Below are 21,906 nucleotides of genomic sequence, written 5' to 3'. Positions count from 1 at the left end.
ATGGAATACTATGTGGCAATGAGAAAAAATGAAATATGGCCCTTTGTAGCAACGTGGATGGAACTGGAGAGTGTAATGCTAAGTGAAATAAGCCATACAGAGAAAGACAGATACCATATGGTTTCACTCTTATGTGGATCCTGAGAAACTTAACAGGAACCCATGGGGGAGGGGAAGGAAAAAAAAAAAAAAAAAAGAGGTTAGAGTGGGAGAGAGCCAAAGCATAAGAGACTGTTAAAAACTGAGAACAAACTGGGGGTTGATGGGGGGTGGGAGGGAGGGGAGGGTGGGTGATGGGTATTGAGGAGGGCACCTTTTGGGATGAGCACTGGGTGTTGTATGGAAACCAATTTGTCAATAAATTTCATAAAAAATAAATAAATAAATAAATAAACAAATAAATAAATAAATAAATAAATAAACAAAAAAAAAACTGATAACAAACTGAGGGTTGATGGGGGGGTGGGAGAGAGAGGAGGGTGGGTGATGGGTATTGAGGAGGGCACCTGTTGGGATGAGCACTGGGTGTTGTATGGAAACCAGTTTGACAATAAATTTCATATTTAAAAAAAAAAATACAATCGCCAAAAATAGTAAATAAGATTAGAAGAACTTGTTCAGAAAGTAAAACAAACTAAAAGAAGATATAAGATGGATGAGAAAAGATAAGAAACTTAGAGAAGCAAACCAGAAGACACAACACCTGACTCTTTAGAAACTCAGAAACAGTGAGAAGAAAGGGTAAAGAAGCCACCACTATCACATAAGTGGTAGGGGACACTTCTCCATCCCTGAGGCCATGAATCTCCACACTGAGCGAGCCCTAGGAGTACCTAACCAAAGAGATGAAAACACACACACCAAAGCACACATTCCTGAGGTTTTAGAATTCTAGACAGAAAGCAGTATCCAGAGAGAGAGAGAAAGAGAGAGAGAGAAGGGGGGAGAGGGGCAGTAGGGAAGGAGAGGAGGAAGAATAGGAAGAAGGAGAGAGGGAGAGGGAGATAGAGGATGGGAGAGAGATAAAGAAAGGGAGAGAAAGAGAAAGAGGAACCCATTCAAAGGAAATGAAATCAGAAGGCAACACTGTAAAAGTAAAAGTTGGTGCAGATAAACTGTTAAGTTCTGAGAACAACCCAGAATTCTATATTCAGACAAATAAAGTGTAAGTGAGAACAAAAATATTTCAAAAATATTGGGACTTCTGCCGGATATTCTAGGAAGATGGAATAGATGTAGTTTCCCTCTTCCTCCTGCTAAGAACAACAAAATCCAGGACATCCTATGTAAAGCAAGCATAAGAAGACTCTGGAAGGTGGAGAAAAAGCTAACTGGCTAGGAACCTCAGGACCCAAGGAAAACTATAGTGGGTGAGTTGCAGGCTTTTATCTCACCTCATATATCCTGGAATTGGACCTGAAGAAGCCAAGAACCCAGAAATGCTAACAGGCACAGATAAGAAAGGCCCTAACAAAAAGCTGCTATCTCTAGCTGAAGCATTAGGCAGGTGGCTGCCTAGAAAGACAAAACATTTTTGACAAGAACCACTCTACTCCAGCCAAACTCCACAAAAAAAATGGGGTTCCATCCTTATCCACCCCAGCCAAGTCTGCACGAGGAACCTGGAATTTCATCCCCACAGGGCTGTAACAGGGAGCCTCACCCCTACAATGGGATGGTATCAGAGAAGCCCCCTAGGGAGCCAAGACTTCCATACCTTTCAGCCAGTAAGAACTCCCACTCTCCTGAAGTCAAGAGAGACCTTGTAGGGAAACCAGACTTGTTATAGATGCTCCTCATCAAGTTGATAAGTTCTAACGTCTTCTATTTTTCCTATAGTTTTTATCATGAATGGGTGTTGAATTTTGTCAAACTTTTTTCTCTTTCATCAACTGATATGATCATGTGACTTTTTTTCTTAGCCTGTTAATATGATGGATTACATTGATTTGTTTTGAGATACTGAACCAGCCTTGCCTTGCACTCCTGGAGAAACACCCACTTGGTCATAATTATCTTTGTTAAGAATCACTGCATCTGTGGAGCACCTGGATGGCTCAGTCAGTTGGGTGTCTGACTTCGGCTCAGGTCACGATCTCGTGGTTCATGAGTTCAAGCCCTGTGTTGGGCTTTGTGTTAACAGCTCGGAGCCTGGAGCCTGCTTCAGATTCTGTGTCTCCTTTTCTTTCTGCCGCTCCCGCACTTGTACTCAGTCTCTCTCTCTCTCTCTCTCTCTCTCTCTCTCTCTCTCTCTCTCTCCAAAGTAAATAAAAACATTTTCAAAAACTGAAAAAAAAAAAAAGAATCAATGCATCTGTATTTAGTAGGGATACAGGTCTCTCTCTCTTTTGTACTATCCTTGTGTGGTTTGCTTGTCAGGATAATATTATCTTCATAAAATAAAACTGGCACAGTATCCTTTCTGCCATACTCTTTTGGTCAAGTAGTCACAGAGCCCAGATTCCAGAGGAGGGGACATAGACTCACCTCAATGGGAAAAGCACAAAAAAATTTGAGGTCATGCTTTAAAATCACTATGGTCCTAGAAAGGCATTAGACATCTAAGTTTCAAGTCAGAATGCATTATTTTGGAAAACAATTTGCTTGTGAGACAGTAGTATACTTTCAAAATATCATAGGCCAAATCCTTTCTTGCTGAGCAGAGGGAGAGAGCCATCCCATGTTGATGCCTTATCTCCTTTATTTCTAGGGGAATGTGTTCTGAGTTACTGGAGCAGTGTGCAAACAAACTTTTGTAATCCAACCGTTTCTTTGCTGTATTGTATTTCTTAATTCTGCAACTTAAAAAGTCAGTGGGGACAAGCTGTACAAGATGACTGGCAGGATCCACTGGAGGCTGACAAGGAGCTGGATAAGAAAATAGTGGTGATCATGGCACAGGATATTAACAGTGCCTGAAATGTGCTGTGAAAGCCAAGGGTGAGCTATGCCTGCTCTGTGTCTCATTCTTAGATAAGGGACAGCCAGCAAAGCATGTGTTCTTCCTCCCATGTCCTGGGGTCAGTACCTTGGGGGAAGAATGTGGTTTCCTGGTGAGCCTTGGTTCTTTTAGTACTTTGTTTTGTCTCAAATGTAATTAATATATGATGTCATGTTAGTTTCTGTTATACAATGTTGTGATTCACTGATGCTATGCTGTTCCCAGTGCTGATTCAGATAAGTGTACTCTTTTTTTTTTTTAATTTTTTTTTCAACGTTTATTTATTTTTGGGACAGAGAGAGACAGAGCATGAGCGGGGGAGGGGCAGAGAGAGAGGGAGACACAGAATCGGAAACAGGCTCCAGGCTCCGAGCCATCAGCCCAGAGCCTGACGCGGGGCTCGAACTCACGGACCGCGAGATCGTGACCTGGCTGAAGTCGGACGCTTAACCGACTGCACCACCCAGGCGCCCCATAAGTGTACTCTTAACTCTTAATCCCCTTTGTTTCACCCCTCTCCCCCACCCAGCTCTCCCTCTGGCAACCATCAGTTTGTTCTCTGTATTTAAGTGTGTCTGGTTTTTTTTGTTTGTTTGTCTCTTTTTTTCTTTGTTTTTTAAATTCCACGTATGAGTGAAATCATATAGTATTTGCCTTCTTCTGACTTATTTCACTTAGCACTGTACCTGCTAGGTCCATTCATGTTGTTGCAAATAGCAAGATTTTATCCCTTTTTATATTCCAATGAGTATATATACCACATCTTCTTTTTTAAAAAATATGAAATGTATTGTCAAATTGGTTTCCATACAACACCCAGTGCTCATCTCAACAGGTGCCCTCCTCAATGCCCATCACCCACTTTCCCCTCCCTCCAACTCCCCATAAACCCTCAGTTTATTCTCACTTTTTGAGTCTCTTATGGTTTGCCTCCTTCCCTCTCTGTAACTTTTTCCCCCTTCCCCTCCCCCATGGTCTACATAGGAGTGAAAACATGGTATCTGTCTTTCTTTGTATGACTTATTTCATTTAGCATAACACTCTCCAGTTCCATACATGTTGCTACAAAAGGCCATATTTCATTCTTTCTCATTGCCACGTAGTATTCCATTGTATATATAAACCACAACTTCTTTATCCATTCATCAGTTGATGGACATTTAGGCTCTTTCCATAATTTGGCTATTGTTGAAAGTGCTGCTATAAACATTGGGGTACAAGTGCCCCTATGCATCAGCAGTCCTGTATCCCTTGGGTAAATTCCTAGCAGTGCTATTGCTGGGTCATGGTAGATCTATTTTTAATTTTTTGAGGAACCTCTACACTGTTTTCCAGACTGGCTTCACCAATTTGCATTTCCACCGACAGTGCAAGAGGGTTCCCATTTCTCCACATCCTCTCCAGCATCTATATAGTGTCCTGATTTGTTCATTTTAGCCACTCTGACTGGCGTGAGGTGATACCTCATTGTGGTGTTGATTTGTATTTCCCTGATGAGGAGTGACATTGAGCATCTTTTCATGTGCCTGTTGGCCATCTGGATGTCTTCTTTAGAGAAATGTCGATTCATGTCTTTTGCCCATTTCCTCACTGGATTATTTGTTTTTTGGGTGTAGAGTTTGGTGAGTTCTTTATAGATTTTGGATACTAGCCCTTTGATATGTCATTTGCAAATATCTTTTCCCATTCCATTGGTTGACTTTTAGTTTTGTTGATTGTTTCCTTTGCAGTGCAGAAGCTTTTTATCTTCATGAGGTCCCAATAGTTCATTTTTGCTTTTAATTCCCTTGCCTTTGGGGATGTGTCAAGTAAGAGATTGCTGTGGCTGAGGTCAGAGAGGTTTTTTCCTGCTTTCTTCTCTAGAGTTTTGAGGGTTTCCTGTCTCACATTCAGGTCCTTCATCCATTTTGAGTTTATTTTTGTGAATGGTGTAAGAAAGTGGTCTAGTTTCATTCTTCTGCATGTGGCTGTCCAGTTCTCCCAGCGCTATTTGTTAAAGAGACTGTCTTTTTTCCATTGGATATTCTTTCCTGCTTTGTCAAAGATTAGTTGGCCATATTTTTGTGGGTCCAATTCTCGAGTGTGTATTCTATTCCATTGGTCTGTGTGTCTGTTTTTGTGCCAAGACCATACTGTCTTGATGATTACAGCTTTGTAGTACAGGTTAAAGTCTGGGATTGTGATGCCTCCCACTTTGGTCTTCTTCTTCAATATTATTTTGGTTATTCTGGGTCTTTTGTGGTTTCATACAAATTTTAGGATTTCTTTTTCTAGCTTCAAGAAGTCGTGTTTATCTGTTGTTCTATGGATGGACCCTTGGGCTGTTTCCAAAGTTTGGCTATTGTAAATAACACTGCAATAAACATAGAGGTGCATGTTATCTTTTCAAATTAGTGATTTCATGTTCTTTGGGTAATACCCAATAGTGGAATTACTGCATCATGTGATAGTTCTATTTTTAATGTTTTGAGGAACCTCCATACTGTTTTCCACAGTGGCTGTACCAGCTTGCATTTCCACCAACAGTGCACGAGGGTTCCTTTTTCCCCACAGCCTCACCTTCCTTCTTTACATAGCTTTGGTCAACAGAAAAGCAGCCACATGTTTTCCCACAAGCTAGGTGAGGATTGGAGAACTCCCCATTCCTGTACAACTTTTTTGGTGATGTCTCATTTAGAATTGCCAAGTTTCAGTTTCAGGGTAATGGAAATAAAGATGTTATTTTCTTCCATCGAAAGTCCTGTCCTGAGTCTACCTAGGGACCCCAAGGTAAACACTTCTGCTTCTAACATCAGAATTCTTTCCAGAGTTAGAACTGTACGTTGATTTGGTGAATGGATCTTTGGTTTGCAGAAGAGGCCCCTGGGCTGTGCAGGGGAGCAGAGCAGCGCTGGTGCTCAGCATAATAAACACAAACAGTTTCTTCTTCTGCAGGAAGCCTGGATTCCAGCATTTCTGGTGACTCAAGGTAGGAAAAAAGTGACAACCAACTAGTGAAAGTGATTTGGACCAGGGCAGGCCCTTAGACTCCTCCAAGGCTTGCAGATGGGTGACCAGGGAAACGATGTATCTGTTCAGTTAATGCTTTCTCCATTTTTCCCTGAAGTCCTCCTGTCTGCCTACTCTCTGCATGTAAGTCCCTTGTTGGGTGTCCAGGGGTGACAGAGAGGGGGCTATGCCAGTACCCAGAAGAAATGAGAACTGGAGAAGCCAATGGGAAAAAAAAGAAAAGACACCTACCTTTCCACTCACATTTCTCTTTTAAAACCTCATATGGAAGTTCAAAGCACCATATGGAGTTTAATCACGAGGCCTCTGTGAACTCCAGGCCCCACTGCCTTTGGAAGCATTTGGGTTGGTGGGCTTCTCTCAGTTTTATGGTGTGAGAAAAACAGAAGAAGCCAGAAGGACAGAGGATTTGTTTTCTAAAGGGTCCAATTTCAATCCCCATGTCAGCTTTTTATTTGGAGTCCTGGACAAAGCAGGCAACAGAGTGGCTCTGACTCAGCTGAGCAGAGCTGGTGTGATGGCTTCTGGTCGCCATCACCCTCACAGCAACCTGGGCTCCTGGGACACAGCATGGGAACTTTCCCATTCCATGCACCACTTCCTGAAACCCCAAAGAATGGATCCATAATAACTGAGCTGTGTGTCAACTTCTAGCACATTCTATGATCCAGGACTAGCCCTGCTGCCCATGTCCAGACTTCTCTTTCTCCTTTCCCATGAGTCTCATTCTCCAGGACTCAGAAGACGCATTCCTGGGTGTGTTCCTTCTGTGTTACTCACCTGGGGTCCCAGGGCCACCTGGCTGCCTTGGCCCCACATTGAAGAATGAATTCTTGGTACGTAGAAACTTCGTTAGAAAAATCTTGGACTATTTGTCACATATTCTCTAGGTCCTTCCACTGGAGTCTTTTTGGTGGCTTTTTTTCAAAAGTTTCCAAAAAAGACACTCTTTGGGGAGCTGTGGGATAATTCACAACATAGGGATGAGGCAGTAAGTCAACCGCTTCAAACTACACAATGGATATTTTTGTTTCAGTTGTATAATTTGGACTAGGTGCTATTTCTGTAATATTTGTTTTTTCTATACCTCTCAGTTAAAAAATGTTTATTTATTTATTTTGGGAGAGGGAGACAGTACATTCATCATGTGAATAAGGGAGGAGCAGAGTGAGAGGGAGAGAGAGAATCCCAAGCAGGCTCCACACTCAGCACAGACCCCAACATGGGACTCAATCCCATGACCATGAGATCATGACCTGAGCCTAAATCAAGGGTTAGATACCTAACTAACTTAGCCACTCAGGCACCCCCATACCTTTCACTTTATTTCAATGAAGATTTGGGATGGTATATATATATATATATATATATATATATATATATATATATATTTCAATGCTATACTAAGTAGATAGAATAAATTGGGGAAGGTAATAAATCAATAGGAAAGATTTTCAGGAGTAAGGTTGGTCAAAATATATCATATGTTGTAAGTATTTAAAAGTTAAATTTGTGGGGCACCTAGGTGGCTCAGTTGGTTAAGCATCCGACTTCGGCCCAGGTCATGATCTCACAGCTCATAGGTTCAAGTGCTGCATTGGGCTCTCTGCTGACAGCTCAGAGCTTGGAGCCTGCTTCAGATTCTGTATCTCCTTCTCTCTCTGCCCCTCCCCCATTGTCACTTTGTCTCTCTCTGTCTCTCTGTCTGTCTCTCTCTGGCTCTCAAAAATAAATAAACATTAAAAAATAATAAAAAATAAATTCATAATTAAAAAGCTTTCAAAAATAAATCTCCAAGCCCATAATAGTTTTACTGGAAAATTTTGCCAAACACTCACAGTAAAGTAATACCAATTTTACATATTCTAAAAGGTAAAAAATGGGAAAACACTTTCCAACTCATTTTAGGAGGCCAATATTGCCTGTATACTAAAACCAGACAAGGGGTGGGGGGACAGGAAGAAAGCAATGAAAGAGAAAGAAAACTGCATACCAGTATCTCTCATGACCTTGGATGTAAAACAAAACAAAACAAAACAAACAAAACATCCTCAACAGAACATTAGCAATTCCACCCTAACAGGGAATAAAAGGAATAATGAATCATGACCAAGGGGTATTTTTTCCAGTTATGTAAGCTTTCAGCATTTGAGAATCAGTCGATGGAATCTGCCATATCAAAAGGCTAAAGAAAAATGATCATATCAATTGATAAAGGAAGAATATTTGATGAAACTCAATGCTAATTCATAACAGAATCTCTCAGTAGACCAGGAATAAGGAGGACCTTTCTCAGACCCCTAAAAAACAGCTACAAAGGTCCAGAGCTAACATGGAGCTCTGATTTGCTCTCCTCAAGGCCCTCCTGGTGCTCATGTGTTATGGACACCACCCAGGTGCAGGGTCGTGCTCCCCTGTGCCACGAGTACTGTGGCATCTTGCAGGGGTGTTTGCAATGGCATCTCCTTTGCATATAGACAGCTTGGTACAGGGAAAACATTCTAATGATGGACCTGATAATTGTTCTAATAACTTGGGAAATTCCATGAAGTTTTAAATATTTGTTTTTCTTAATTGACTGTGGAAAAGAAAGGGCTAAAGCTACAAAGTTCCCTTTCTCTGCTTTCCTTTATTGAAAACTACCTGTAGGATTCTGCTTTGGGCTGTTTTTTATTTAGGGAGCTTATAAGAAAGAAATATGTATGTTGGATGCAGTGGGGCAGGTGCTCACCTTGGTGTAGAGACCCACCCGAGGGATTCCTGGATGTGACACCAAATCAATGACAGAGAACGCATGTCTCCTGCTATCTTTGCAATTACCATGGAGTCAACAGAGAACAGTAATGAGAGTCTGAAGATACAGACCTCCCCACTCAACTAGTGGATTTAGCAGGATCTGAAAACAAAAAGATAACCATGCAGAAGGAATGAAAGTAAAAGCAATAGGTAAGAGAAATTGATCGTTCATGATCAGGGACCTGCCTGGGCCCAGTCACCACTATTCTTATCATGGTAATAGCAAACAAAGGCAGTGCTTCAGAGACCCCAAACTCACCTTCTTTCTTCAGGATTCTCTTGGAGGTAATACTGTATACTGAAAAACAACCTGTTCCCTCCTTTGTAAGGAAAAATTCAGTTCTTTTCTCTTGTGTGTTTCCTTTACTACTCATACAGAACACTTTGCTTCTGGTCACCAGATGAGTGTGTGTGTGTGTGTGTGTGTGTGTGTGTGTGTGTGTGTGTGTTTCTCCCACCACCAAGCAATTAACTGAGACCATCTGGGTATCCTACATTTTAACTCACTATCTACCTAGAGACAGTGTCAGATCCCACAGGTTAAGGTTCAACCCCACAAAACTGTCTTCTCATTTACAATTATAATGAGTAGGTCCCCAGGTTACCCACAATTTTGGTCTGATTTGGCTATAAATCAGAGGGTCCATGACTCTCCTCCTTGGGTTCCATTAATTTGCTGGAAGAGCTCACAGAACTCAGGGAAACACTTTTGTTTACCAGTTTATTAAAGAGTATAATAAAGGATGCCAGATAAAGAGATACATAAGGGCGAGGTCTGGGGAAGTCCTGAGCACAGGAGCTTCTGTCCTCCCTGAAGTTTGGGTGTGTCCGCTAACCTGGAAGCTCTCTGAACCTTGTACTATTGGGACACACCATATGGAAGCTTCCTCATGTAGATGCCATGGATCATTAACTCCATTTCCAGCCCTTCTTCCTTCTCAAGAGAATGGCTGGTGGGGCTAAAAATTCCAAGCTTCTAACCATGGTGTATTCTTTCTAGTGGCTGGTAAAGCCTGAGTAAAGAAGCCCAAAAAACAGATACCTGGATCATTGTAAAACTACAAGCATTTTCTGAAATACCTGGTACAGAGAAAAAAAAATGTCAGCAAGAATTCTCTCTTAAAGCTCCACAACATCCAGGTTTACTGGAAAACACTGAGAAGTTACAAGCACAAATGGTACAAAGTCAAAGGCTTGTTTGGCTTGTCATCCAAAGTAAGCATGTGAAAATTCAAGGGACACACTAGGAATTGGGAGTTAGAGCTTAAATCTTTGCAAAAAAGCAAACATTAATCATGACAACCTTTTTGATGCAACCAAAGCCTTCAAGCAGCAGGAGGTTTCTCAGCTGGATAAAATTCATGCAGAAACACCAACACAGGTTCATTGACTTCGGTCTTGACCATGCCCAAGCCCTAAGGTGGGATGGCTGCCAGTATCCTGAGAATCCCATCATGTTACATCATGAGCCGAATGGTCAGCTCCTTCTGGGCTGAGTGAACAGGATATTGAGGGACTCAATATGGTGCAGCAACACTGTGTGCTTTTCAGGTAAAGTGGGATGAAGAGGAGCATGAGCACTAAGGTCAAGGGCAGATTGGCAAACTGCCTCATGGTTCTACATGGATGCAGGCATTTTCCTTAGCAGGAGGAACTGATTGTGCCAGACCGCAGCAAGGGCGTCCCCTCACAGCTGAGTACCCTTGGGATGTAGCTTTATGTTAGGAATTCACCATCTCAGAACACCTTTGTGCAAAGGGGGGTGCATGAGAATGGCCCTTTGTTCTGCAGACAAGAAGTTATCTTCCCTGAAGTGGGAGCATAGGTCATCCAAAGACAGGAGAAAGAACTCAACTCACTTTCTGAAAGTCACCTGAGCCTACAGTTTCAACTAGGTAACATCAGATCAGAGAATAAAAGCCCCTCAAGCAAAAAGCTCCCTCCAGGGTTCCTGTGACTATTTTCAAGAAATGATTTAGGGTGAAATGGGCCAACTAACTTTCCAAAAACCAATATAGCTGCAGAGGAGAATGATACTCTGAAATCTGATCTTGGAAACGAACCAACCTGAGTTTGCTCCTTGGAAAGTCACAGAAACTGCACCAGGTTGTCACACAAAGAAAACCTTATCTGCAGAAAAGAAGGAGCTCACAGGGAATGGCTTTCAAAGCCATGATTCCTCAAGGAAGGGTGGATGGCTTCCTTTTGATTAGGGTTAGGATGAATATTTTAATAGGGAAGCCTTGTCATTGTATGCAGAGGGGGGCATAAGGTTGTGCATGTGATTCAAAGCAACATGACTGTACGTACATTGTATGTTATGTAAAAATTCTGTAAATGAGCCTCAGCTCCTCCTTGGGCAGATATTTTAGTATTATAACAAGTATCTCTGTTTACCCCTCTCATTTTTGTTTGTTGTTTGCCAAGTTCTTACTCTCATTCTTTTTTTTTTTTTTAATTTTTTTTTCAACGTTTATTTATTTTTGGGACAGAGAGAGACAGAGCATGAACGGGGGAGGGGCAGAGAGAGAGAGGGAGACACAGAATCGGAAACAGGCTCCAGGCTCTGAGCCATCAGCCCAGAGCCCGACGCGGGGCTCGAACTCACGGACCGCGAGATCGTGACCTGGCTGAAGTCGGACGCTTAACCGACTGCGCCACCCAGGCGCCCTCTCATTCTTAATGTAACTTTAAAAAACGCAGCTCATTTATTTAGAAAATGAGTTTCTAAAACAAATTTCAGGACCCAAATTGCAGGCAACCACCAATTGATGAAAGGTTAGTCTTCCAAATTGTAATTTTAAATATTTTTGTATGTTTAAATTTAATTTTAAAATATTTCACTGTATGGCTTATTTCACTTAGCATTACACTCTCCAGTTCCATCCACGTTGCTACAAAGGGCCATATTTCATTTTTTCTCATTGCCACATAGTACTCCATTGTGTATATATACCACAATTTCTTTATCCATTCATCAGTTGATGGACATTTAGGCTCTTTCCATAATTTGGCTATTGTTGAGAGTGCTGCTATGAACATTGGGGTACAAGTGCCCCTATGCATCAGTACTCCTGTATGGTTTCACTCTTATGTGGATCCTGAGAAACTGAACAGGAACCCATGGGGGAGGGGAAGGAAAAAAAAAAAAAAAGAGGTTAGAGTGGGAGAGAGCCAAAGCATAAGAGACTGTTAAAAACTGAGAACAAACTGAGGGTTGATGGGGGGTGGGAGGGAGGGGAGGGTGGGTGATGGGTATTGAGGAGGGCGCCTTTTGGGATGAGCACTGGGTGTTGTATGGAAACCAATTTGTCAATAAATTTCATAAAAAAAAATAAAATAAAATAAAATAAAATATTTCAAATATTTATTGAGTGTTGTATCTGTTTTCTGAGACTCTCCTTATCTTTTCCTTGAAGCTACTCTCATTCCCATCACACATGAGGAGTGTAGGGAGCTAGCTCTGTTTTTTTGTTGTTGTTGTTGTTCCTAATTGCTGCTTCCAGACAATACCATTTCTTCTCCCTTCTCTTACAAAAACCCGGCTTATCTGGAGTGTGTACCATGAGATCATACCAACTTGGCCTCATTTAAGGAGTATTTTAGTACCTGACTCCCTTTTTGTCTTCACTAATGTATGTTTTCACCCTTGAAAGGATTCAACAATCCAAGGAAATGATCCATCCACTGCCATGGCTTCTTGGTTCCTTAACTTCCTCACAACCAGGTCTGTTTCTCCACTGCATTTCAGCAATTCCTTTCCATAATCGTACCTCCTCCAAAGCCTCAACTGAGCATCCCACTCTCAGAACGTCATCCACTCTTTCCAGCTCATTCATTTTGCTACCGTGCTTCAAACGGTAGGACTCAATGGACTAGCTCATTCTTTCCTTACTATTCAATGCTTCTGCCTGCCGTCCAGTTCTACTTCCCTGCTCCCCCAGTTATGATTTCAGGCCCAGCCTCATCTCTGCTCCCTGCCTACATCCTCAACTCCCTTCGTGGCTGTCACTGGCAAATCCCAACCCAGTCAGGTTAAACCTTATTCTTCCGCTAATACACATCCACATCTGAGAACTTTATCTTAATGCACATCAACATCTGAGGACTGATGGTTGGGAAAAAGCCCACATCATTGTCACATGGTCACATTTGTTTTAATTGAACTCTTTTATTTTGAGATAATTGTAGGTTCACATGTGGTCATATGAAATAACACAAAGAGATTCCCCTGTACACTTTACCCAGTTTCCCCCAAAAGTAACACCTTGTAATGATACAAGGTGGGTTGGGTAGTGCAATATCCCAACCAGGATATTGACATTGAGACTATCAGGATGCAGAACATTTGTAGCACAAGGATACCTCTGCTTGCCTTTTTATGGCCAGACCCAGTTTCCTTCTGCTTCTACCTTTTCCTTAATGCCTAGAAACCACTAATGTTTTCTATTTCTTTAAATTTATCATTTCAAGAATGTTACATAAGTTATTACATTGAACCACAGAATATGTGGCCTTTTGAGATTGGGATTTTTCACTTAGCATCATTCTCTATAGATTCATCCAAACTGTTGTATCAGTAATCTGTTCCTTTACATTGCTGAGTAGTGTTCCATGGTACAGCTGTGCCACAGTTTGCTTAACGCTTCACTCATTGAAAAACATCTGGGTTATTTCCGATTTGGGGCTATTACGAAAGTTGCCATAAACATTCATATGTAGATATTTGTGTGAATGTCTCTTCATTTCTCTGGAGTAAATACCAAGAATATAATTGCTGGGTTCTATGATAATTGCATGTTTAAACTTTTCAGAAACTGCTAAACAGTTTTCTGGAGAGACTCTACTATTTTACATTTCCACCAACAATGTACAAGTAATTATGTTTGTCTGTATTCTTACTAGCATTGGTGTTGTCTTCTTCTTCTTCTTCTTCTTCTTCTTCTTCTTGCTATTCTGATAGAAGTGTGGTAGTCTTTCATTGCAGTTTTAATTTGTATTTCCTTTTTAAAATGCTTTAATGTTTATTTATTTTTGAGAGAGAGAGAGAGATAGAGAGACAGAGTGTGAGAAGGAGAGGGACAGAGAGAGAGAGAGAAACAGAATTTGAAGCAGGGTCCAGGCTCTGAGCTTTCAGCACAGAGCCCAATGTGGGGCCCGAACCTGGAACCATGAGATCATGACCTGAGTCGAAGTCAGACACTAAACCGACTGAGCTATCCAGGCACCCCTTAATTTGTATTTCCTTAATGGATAGTGATAGACACCTTTTCCTGTACTAACTTGCCATCAGTTCATCCTCTTTGGTGAAATGTCTTTTGCCTATTTTCTGATTTTATTTATTTATTGTTCATGTTAAAATCCCTTTGTCTATTCCAGATAACAGAGTTTTGTTGGACATGTAGTTTTCAAATATTTTCTCCCAGTCTGTAGCTTGTTTTACCCTTTTAACAAGGTCTTTCACAGAGCAAATGTTTTTAATTTTGATGATTTTCAATTTATCAGAATGTTACAGACCATTCATGGTGTCAAGTCTAAAAACTTCTTTGCCAGATCTTTGAGCCTAAAGATATTCTCCCATTTTTTTTCTAAAAGTTTTACACTTAAGCCCATGACCCATTTTGGGCTAATTTTTATATAAGATGTGAGATTTAAGTTGAGGTTTACTTTTTTTTCTGCCTGTGGCTGTCCAATGGGACCATCTCTGTTGAAAGTACTGTCTTTCTTCCATTGAATTGGAGGAACAAAAGGAACAAAAGCAGTTCCTTTTGGGGGAAAATCAGTTAAGCATATCTGTGTGGGTCTGTTTCTGGGTGTCTAGTCTGTACCATTGATCAATGTCTGTCCCTCTGCCAATAGCTCTGATCATGTTGCAAAAATTCACATATATCCCAGCTGGTCTTTATCAATGTCCTTTCACCCACCATATCTAACTGCTTGTTCTCAGTCTCATAAGGATGACCATTTAACATCTCTTGCTAAATGTCCATCACCCCCTCCACCCACTTCACCCTCAGTCTATTTCTTCACTTCCTATTTCCCTAAGAAGGTAGATGGCATAGAGAGAGTTACCTTACCTCCCCACTACCATGTCTACCAATAGCCTGCATCTAACTCTTCTCTCCTGTGGCACCTGTGAAGGTTCCTTGTGCCTGTCTAAAGCTGGCCTTACAGCTTGTGGTTCGGATCTTATGTCCTTCTTGTGTACTCAGGGGCTTGTTCTTGTAGTTGTTCGCACTCTTTCCTGAATCCACAAACTTTCCCCATCATTCTAATTCACATAGAGTGTGTCATAATTGCTCTCCATAAATGATAACCACAAAAACCTCTGTAGGGAAAACTGTGAAAGACTGCAAATAGACCAAAAGTTCACTAAGCCTCTTCTATGGAAAGCAAGACACTGTCTAAATACATTTCTCCTGGTGATCTGAGTCTCAGAGGGTCTGTACCTTTAAGCTGTTTTATAACTTTTGAAGTTGTAGATAACTGATAGCAATGAAAATTATAGTTATCCATAGATACACAAATTCCGTCTTGTGGAAAGACTGCTAATTTCCTTCTCCCCCATGGAAAAAGCCAGTTTTGCATCTACCTGGTTTTTTTTTAATTTATTTAATTTTACTTTAGAGATAGAGAGAGCATGCATGAGCTGGGGAGAGGGGCAGAGGGAGAGAGAGAATCCTAAGCAGGATCCATGCTCAGCACAGAGCCCAACGTGGTGCTCAATCCCACGACCTTGGGATCATGACCCGAGCTGAAATCAAGAGTCAGATACTCAACTGACTGAGCCACTTAGGTGCCCCTATTTGTAAATTCATTTCATCATTCCTGACATAGCTCTGCAGGTATGGTGCAGTAATTTAAATTTTCTTTGGAACCAGAGAAAACATCTTACTAGTTCTCATTAATTAATGACATACATAAAAAAAATTGACACATCTTAATTCTCTATTTGCGTAATTATTTTGAAATTTAAAAGTTATTGTCCTTTAATATATTCTTAAACCCATGTCTCTCTATGGCCACAGTTCTATTTATTGGCCTCCCTTTTACTAAAAACTGTCTTGAAAGGATTGTCTATATGCATTGTCTCCATGTCCACAATCAAGTATGATTTCTTGCATGCCTAAATTGTGGACTGATATTTGAACTAATCTCATGTGCAAGCATGTATCTCTATATGATGTCATAACTTGTTATAATCAATAACAATGTAGAATTCTCTATATCAGGCTTTTTGGGAGAGGGTACAGGAGATGGTGGAAGAATGCAAAGGGATTTTTAAACCACATATGTCCTTAACAGATGAAGCAAGAATTTTTTGCTATATTTCACATAGCAGAGAATGTCATCATAGGAATTTGAATTTTATTCACCCATATCACTCTGGAGCAGAGTTACTCAACCTGGATATTATTAACATTTGGGGCAGGATCATTTTTTGAAAAAAGGGAGCTGTCCTGTGTATTATAGAAGGTTTAGCAGCATCCTTACTCATTAGATGCCAGTAGCACCTAAATGTCCAAAAATGTCTCTGGACTTTGTCAGAAGTCCTCTGGGGTAGGGTCAGGGAATAAAGTGACCTCATTTGAGATCCACAGTTCTGGAATTCTTGATCTGAGTGACTCTTATGGTAGCTTTGCCCATGTCATTTTTACAGAGAGCCAAAGAAGTCCTCAGGGAGTGGTTATCTCCCCAGTGGCATCACACTGCATTTCTGTAGTAGCCTGGACAGTGGGGCAAGACAGTGAGCAGTCTCAGCTCTCTGGTGCCAGGAGTCCTAGAGCATCTGCAGTTAGAAAGGCCCCCTGGGAGGCTCAGTCAGCTAACCACCTGATTCTTAGATTTCAGCTCAGGTCATCATCTCACTGTGAGATTGAGTCCCACATCGGGGTCTGTGCTGACAGCATGGAGCCTGCTTGGGATTCTCTCTCTCCTCTCTCTCTGTCCTTTCCCCGCTCTTGCACATGCACACATTCTCTCTCTCTTTCTCTCTCTCAAAATAAAGATTTTTAAAAAAGACCTCCCTTTTTCTAACTCATCCCTTTGACTAACAATTTAAATTTCCTTCCCTCATTCTCTCCCAAGGTGGCAGAGAACAGTTGTGAACAATCTCAATTTGAAATCAGGAAATAAACCTTGTAGAGGCAGCTCAAACTCTGACTGGCTAATCCCACCAGGCAAAGAGAATTTACTATCTAGGAATTGACTTCCTTATTTCTAAAATGGGAGGAATTGATGAAAAGCAGCTGGGGCACTGTTCTCTGTGATGTGTATCTTCCTTTGCATGAGCTCGGATTTCAACCTCCAGTCTTTGTCTCCGTAGATTTCATTACTTCCCCACCATCCTTTCAAGACTTTTTAAAGCCTCAACTTTTACAAGACTGGCTTCCCAGGTTTACCTTAATCATCTTATCTGTGTACTTTTCTTTTGGGAAAAGAATTCTAGGTTATTGTCCTGTCCAATAGTAGTCACTGGCCACAGGCAGTTACTTAAATTTAAAATTTTATAATTAAATGACATTTAAATGTCAGTTTCTCCATTGCACTAGTCAAGTGTTCAGTAGCCATATACAGTTGGAAACTGCTGTATTGGACAGTGTTCATGTGGAGCATTCCCATTATCACAGCAACTTCTAAGCAGTTGAAACACTTTGTCTTATGGATTTGGATATATTTGACTGTTTTCATGAATCTGTTATTTTTAATTTCTCTTCCTTCCACCTATACACCATTCAATGTTGAATTATTCTTGAATTTTTGACTTGTCATTTTCATTTTTTTCAGCTCTCTGGCATAATTGCTAAATTTAATCCACTGAATAGAAGCAGAAAGGTAATGGGCTGAAGCCACACTTGTTTATCAGCCGAGGTGGTGCTGGAGTCCCCTTCCTGCACAATAAAAAAGGATATGGAGGCGATGGTGGTACTAGTTTATTCCAACCTCTCAACAGAGCATGTTGTGTGGTCCATCGTGTAGTCATGTAAGATGATGTTTTAAAGCCCTGGGAGTATGTCTGGGGAAATGCTCTAAGCACTTCTACCACTGCTAGCTGCCTCCTTGATGGAAAAAAAAAATAACAACAAAGAATGTTCTATTTCCCAGATTCAAGACAGTGCAATAAATGTTAATTCAGCTTTTGAGTTTCTCATGTGAAAGCAAGTACATCCAAGATGCCAAACCATCATCCCAAGGTCCTACCTGTGCCTCCTTAAACAAAATTATTATTGCTTTGCCAAAATAACTAGAATAGGCCCGAGAGGGAGTCATGCTAAGCCAAACATCAGCAAACCAAAACTAAACTAAGTCTCTATGCTCAGCTATCCCAGAAAAGGAAGGCCAAGTCAACCAATTGGTGCTTGTCTGCTCAGTTTAAGTCACTTGACCCAGCTCTCAGACTTCCCTTTGCTGCATATAGGGAAAGTAACTCCACTTCAACCAATCATCAAATGCCCAGTGTCAATTTCTTGTTCCTGCTCACTATAGTCTATAAAAAATCTCTTGAATTGTAGAACTCTTAGGAGTTCCTTCTATCTGCTATATTGGATGCTGCTTGATTCATGTATTGATGAATAAAGCCTACTAAACGTGTGTGGAAAATCTTTTAATAGGTTCGATCCCAGTTCAAGTCTTCTTTATTCATGGAAGCTTAATTTCCTATCTGTTAAGGACATAAATAATATTCACTCACAAGATACTTGTGGGAGTCTATTAACTGAGGATGTTTGTAGCACTTGTACCAGAGTCAACTTCTGAAACAGTTCTTGGGAGGAACTTTTTCTTCCTGAAGCCAGGGCTCCTTCTTGATTCTAGAGGTACAGATGTTTATGCTCCATGTGGTGGTGGCTTTTTCATGAGGTGATTTTTCTTCCTATGTCACGAGTTCTTTAAGAATGGGCTACATCTCATGTTCTTTGATGGTCTTCATATATTTAGAACACTGTCTTTAAGCAAATATTTACTGATAAGCAAGTGATTTTCATAGTTAATTTCTGGCATCAATTGTGTTCTTACTGAATAGGAAGGCTGGCTAATAGTCTCAGGACCATTAGGAGACAATTTATCTAATTAATAATTAATTTACATGTATTGCACAACTACATGGGCATTGTGGGAAAGAGAGAAGTATAGCTTCATCTGTCAGTTGAAAGAATAAACTTTTGGGTAAAAATACTCTTTAATCTTGGTTTCTCAAGAATGAAGTGTGGTCAGATTTCACAGAATCTTTTTGTGGGATCAAGAACTTGGAGAAGCTCAAGGCCAGTGGTGGGTGTCTGGGGTCTGTTCCCGGACTGTGGTTTGGATGGGCATTGTCTGTAGGGCTTGTGGTGATTGAGCCATGGGTCATTTCAGCTCTAAGTTGCAGTTGATAAAAGAACTGTTATAGTTACATTTGGTTTTGCTTATAGCATAAAGTAGGAGAGAGAATGTTGGGTTAGGAGTCATGATGGTTGTGTTCTAACCCAGATTTTCCATTTACATGGGAGACCCTGGCTGGTCATTCAGTTGCCAGGCTTTCTTCATTCAGGAAGTGGGGACACCAACCCTTCCCGTTCTTATCTAGGAGAAATATCACATGGGAAAATGGATATAGTATGTGAGCATAGCACATACACATACCATATGTGTATATATATATACATTTACACATACATGTATACATATAATTTGGGGGTGCAAATAACACAGTTTATTTTCATTTCTGTGTGCAAAGTGAGAATGATAATATTTACTCATTTCTAAATACCTACTTTTAAGAATACAGTAATATTTTTTAGGAGACATGGAAAGGAACTGATTCAATGCCAGTCAGTATGGAGTGGAGTCACACTTCAAGCCCACATCTGGCCATCACTAAAATCATAATCTCTACAAATAGAAGCACTAACATTTCCCATTACCTGTCTTTTGAAGTAGAAATAACTGAGATGAGAAAATGGACCAAGACCATCTGTCACTTAAAAAGAAAGACAACACTGAGGATGTAAGAGTACTAAGTAATACTATTCTGATTCAAAAACATTTGGCATATAAAGAAAAATTAAGATTGTTTCAGTTCAGAACTTATTTTTCAAGATTCTTTAGTTGATAACTACCTAGTGCCTATGAAGCATCTTCTTCATAAAGATAATTTGTGTAATTTGTTACTGGTTTGTGAACTAAGTCTGGCTAGCCAATAAACCTATGAAAAAGATGTTTAATCTGTTTGCATCAAATAGCTCTAACCAAAACAATAAGGAGTTTGAGTGATTATATTGGTAAAGATAACAAAGATTAATCAATCTATAGCTGACATGAGTGTGGGGAAATAGGTACTTCTTCATTGGGTTGGTGGGAGAGAAAGTCCCTATGCAAGGTTCCCATCACAGCAGGAGGAGCAAATTAGTTTACAGATATGCCATGGGTTATTATGACACCCATAATGATTCATGTCTATATTGGTGATGAGGAAAAATTTGGAGTTGAAAAATCAACATAAAACTGGGTGAAAATTATGTTTAATGAATATCTTTTATGTAAAATCTTGTGTGTAGACACATATGGACATACACATAAATAGATGTCTAGAAAAATGTCTGTTCACCAAATGGTAATGATGGTTATACCTAGACCAAGGGCTTTTGAGTGACTTTTACTTTCCTCCTTTGTGAGTTTTTAAAAAAATAATTTATATTATCCAAGAAAATGAATTAAGTTTCTTTCATTTGAAAAATGGAAAATGGACTGAAGGATAGCTTTCTCAACAAAAACTGTTTCACAGTTAGTGTATATTAATGAAGTATATCACTTAATAGACCTTTTTTGAAGATTTTTAAAAATATGCAGCTGGTATGGACTGAATTTTTATGCCCCCCCTTCCATATCCATACCTTGAATTCCCAATCCCAATTATGGTATTTGAAGGTAAGGTCTTTGGGAGGTAATTAGATCTCAATGAGGCCATGGGTGCAGAGTCCCCCTGATGCAATTGGATTTCTTATAAGACAGAGATCAGATCTCCCTTATTCTTTGCCATGTGAGGACACAGCAAGAAGAAGGCCACCTGTAAACCAGAAAGAGAGCCTTCACCAAGAATTCAACTATTCTGGCACCCTGATCTCAGACTTCCAGCTTCCAGAACAGTGAGAAATAGATGTTTGTTGTTTAAGACACCCAGTCTATGGGTTATAATTGTTCAGTTGTTATAATAGCTCAGCTGACTAAGGCAGTGACCCATGCTTCCTTCCCAGGCCCAAGCTCCTGGGTTATTGAAGCACCATTTGGCTTGGAGGTCTGGGCTGAACCAGATGTAGGAGCAAGTCCTGTGAATTTTTCATGCAGCATCTCTGCAGTCCCAGTATTGCTTTTCCTCTTGGCAGGAGGTAAGTGTTCAGAAACATTCTTAATGGGAAAGGTGTGTTCTTTCATCCAGCCTGGTCCTGACTCATAAATTACACTGCCCCAACTTCCAGTCAGCCTTGCTGAGAGAACCTGAGTAATAATATCATAAAATAATTGGAAGTCCTGTTCCAGATCAGAAAATGTCACCAGGACCCAGCCAGACTGTGCTGCTCAAGTTTTACAACAAAGCTTAAGTATTTCCTCTATGTAAGGAAAACTACAAGACACCTGAAATGCTCGTTTTATTTTCAAATTCAATGCCTTAGAGAAATGGAGGCTGGAATTGGAAAAATATCTTTAAAAATGCTATTTCCTTTACATACATATATAGGTATACACATACATATCCATACATATGTATGTGTATGAATGCAAGATTCTCAAACTTTCTCAGTCACTTTTTGTGTATGTGTATGTGTGGTCTGATGTGAACAAACTATTAGGTTTCTTCTCCTTGCTTAAACAAACAAAAATATTTTTTGTGTCTCAGGGATTCCACTCTCTAGGGCACTCACTCTCTAGGGCCAACTGAATGGAACACAAACAAGTGTGTTGTCATCTGGAAGAGGCAGGTATGACATTATTCAAAATGAAAACCACAAATATGGTATGATCTGTAAATGATGTAAATGATGCAAGCTCTTCCTTGATGTGCTGTATCTCTTTTCTAAACTTTGCATTCAAACATTTTCTCATAAATCTAATCTATACTGCTTGTTCCTAAGGAATACCGTTGTTGTGGAGACCTTATGTAGGGCAGGGTTCTTCATTTGGGAGGA

This window comes from Lynx canadensis, chromosome A3 (assembly GCF_007474595.2).
Source record: "Lynx canadensis isolate LIC74 chromosome A3, mLynCan4.pri.v2, whole genome shotgun sequence".
NCBI lineage: Eukaryota > Metazoa > Chordata > Mammalia > Carnivora > Felidae > Lynx > Lynx canadensis.
This window is presented reverse-complemented; position numbering follows the sequence as displayed.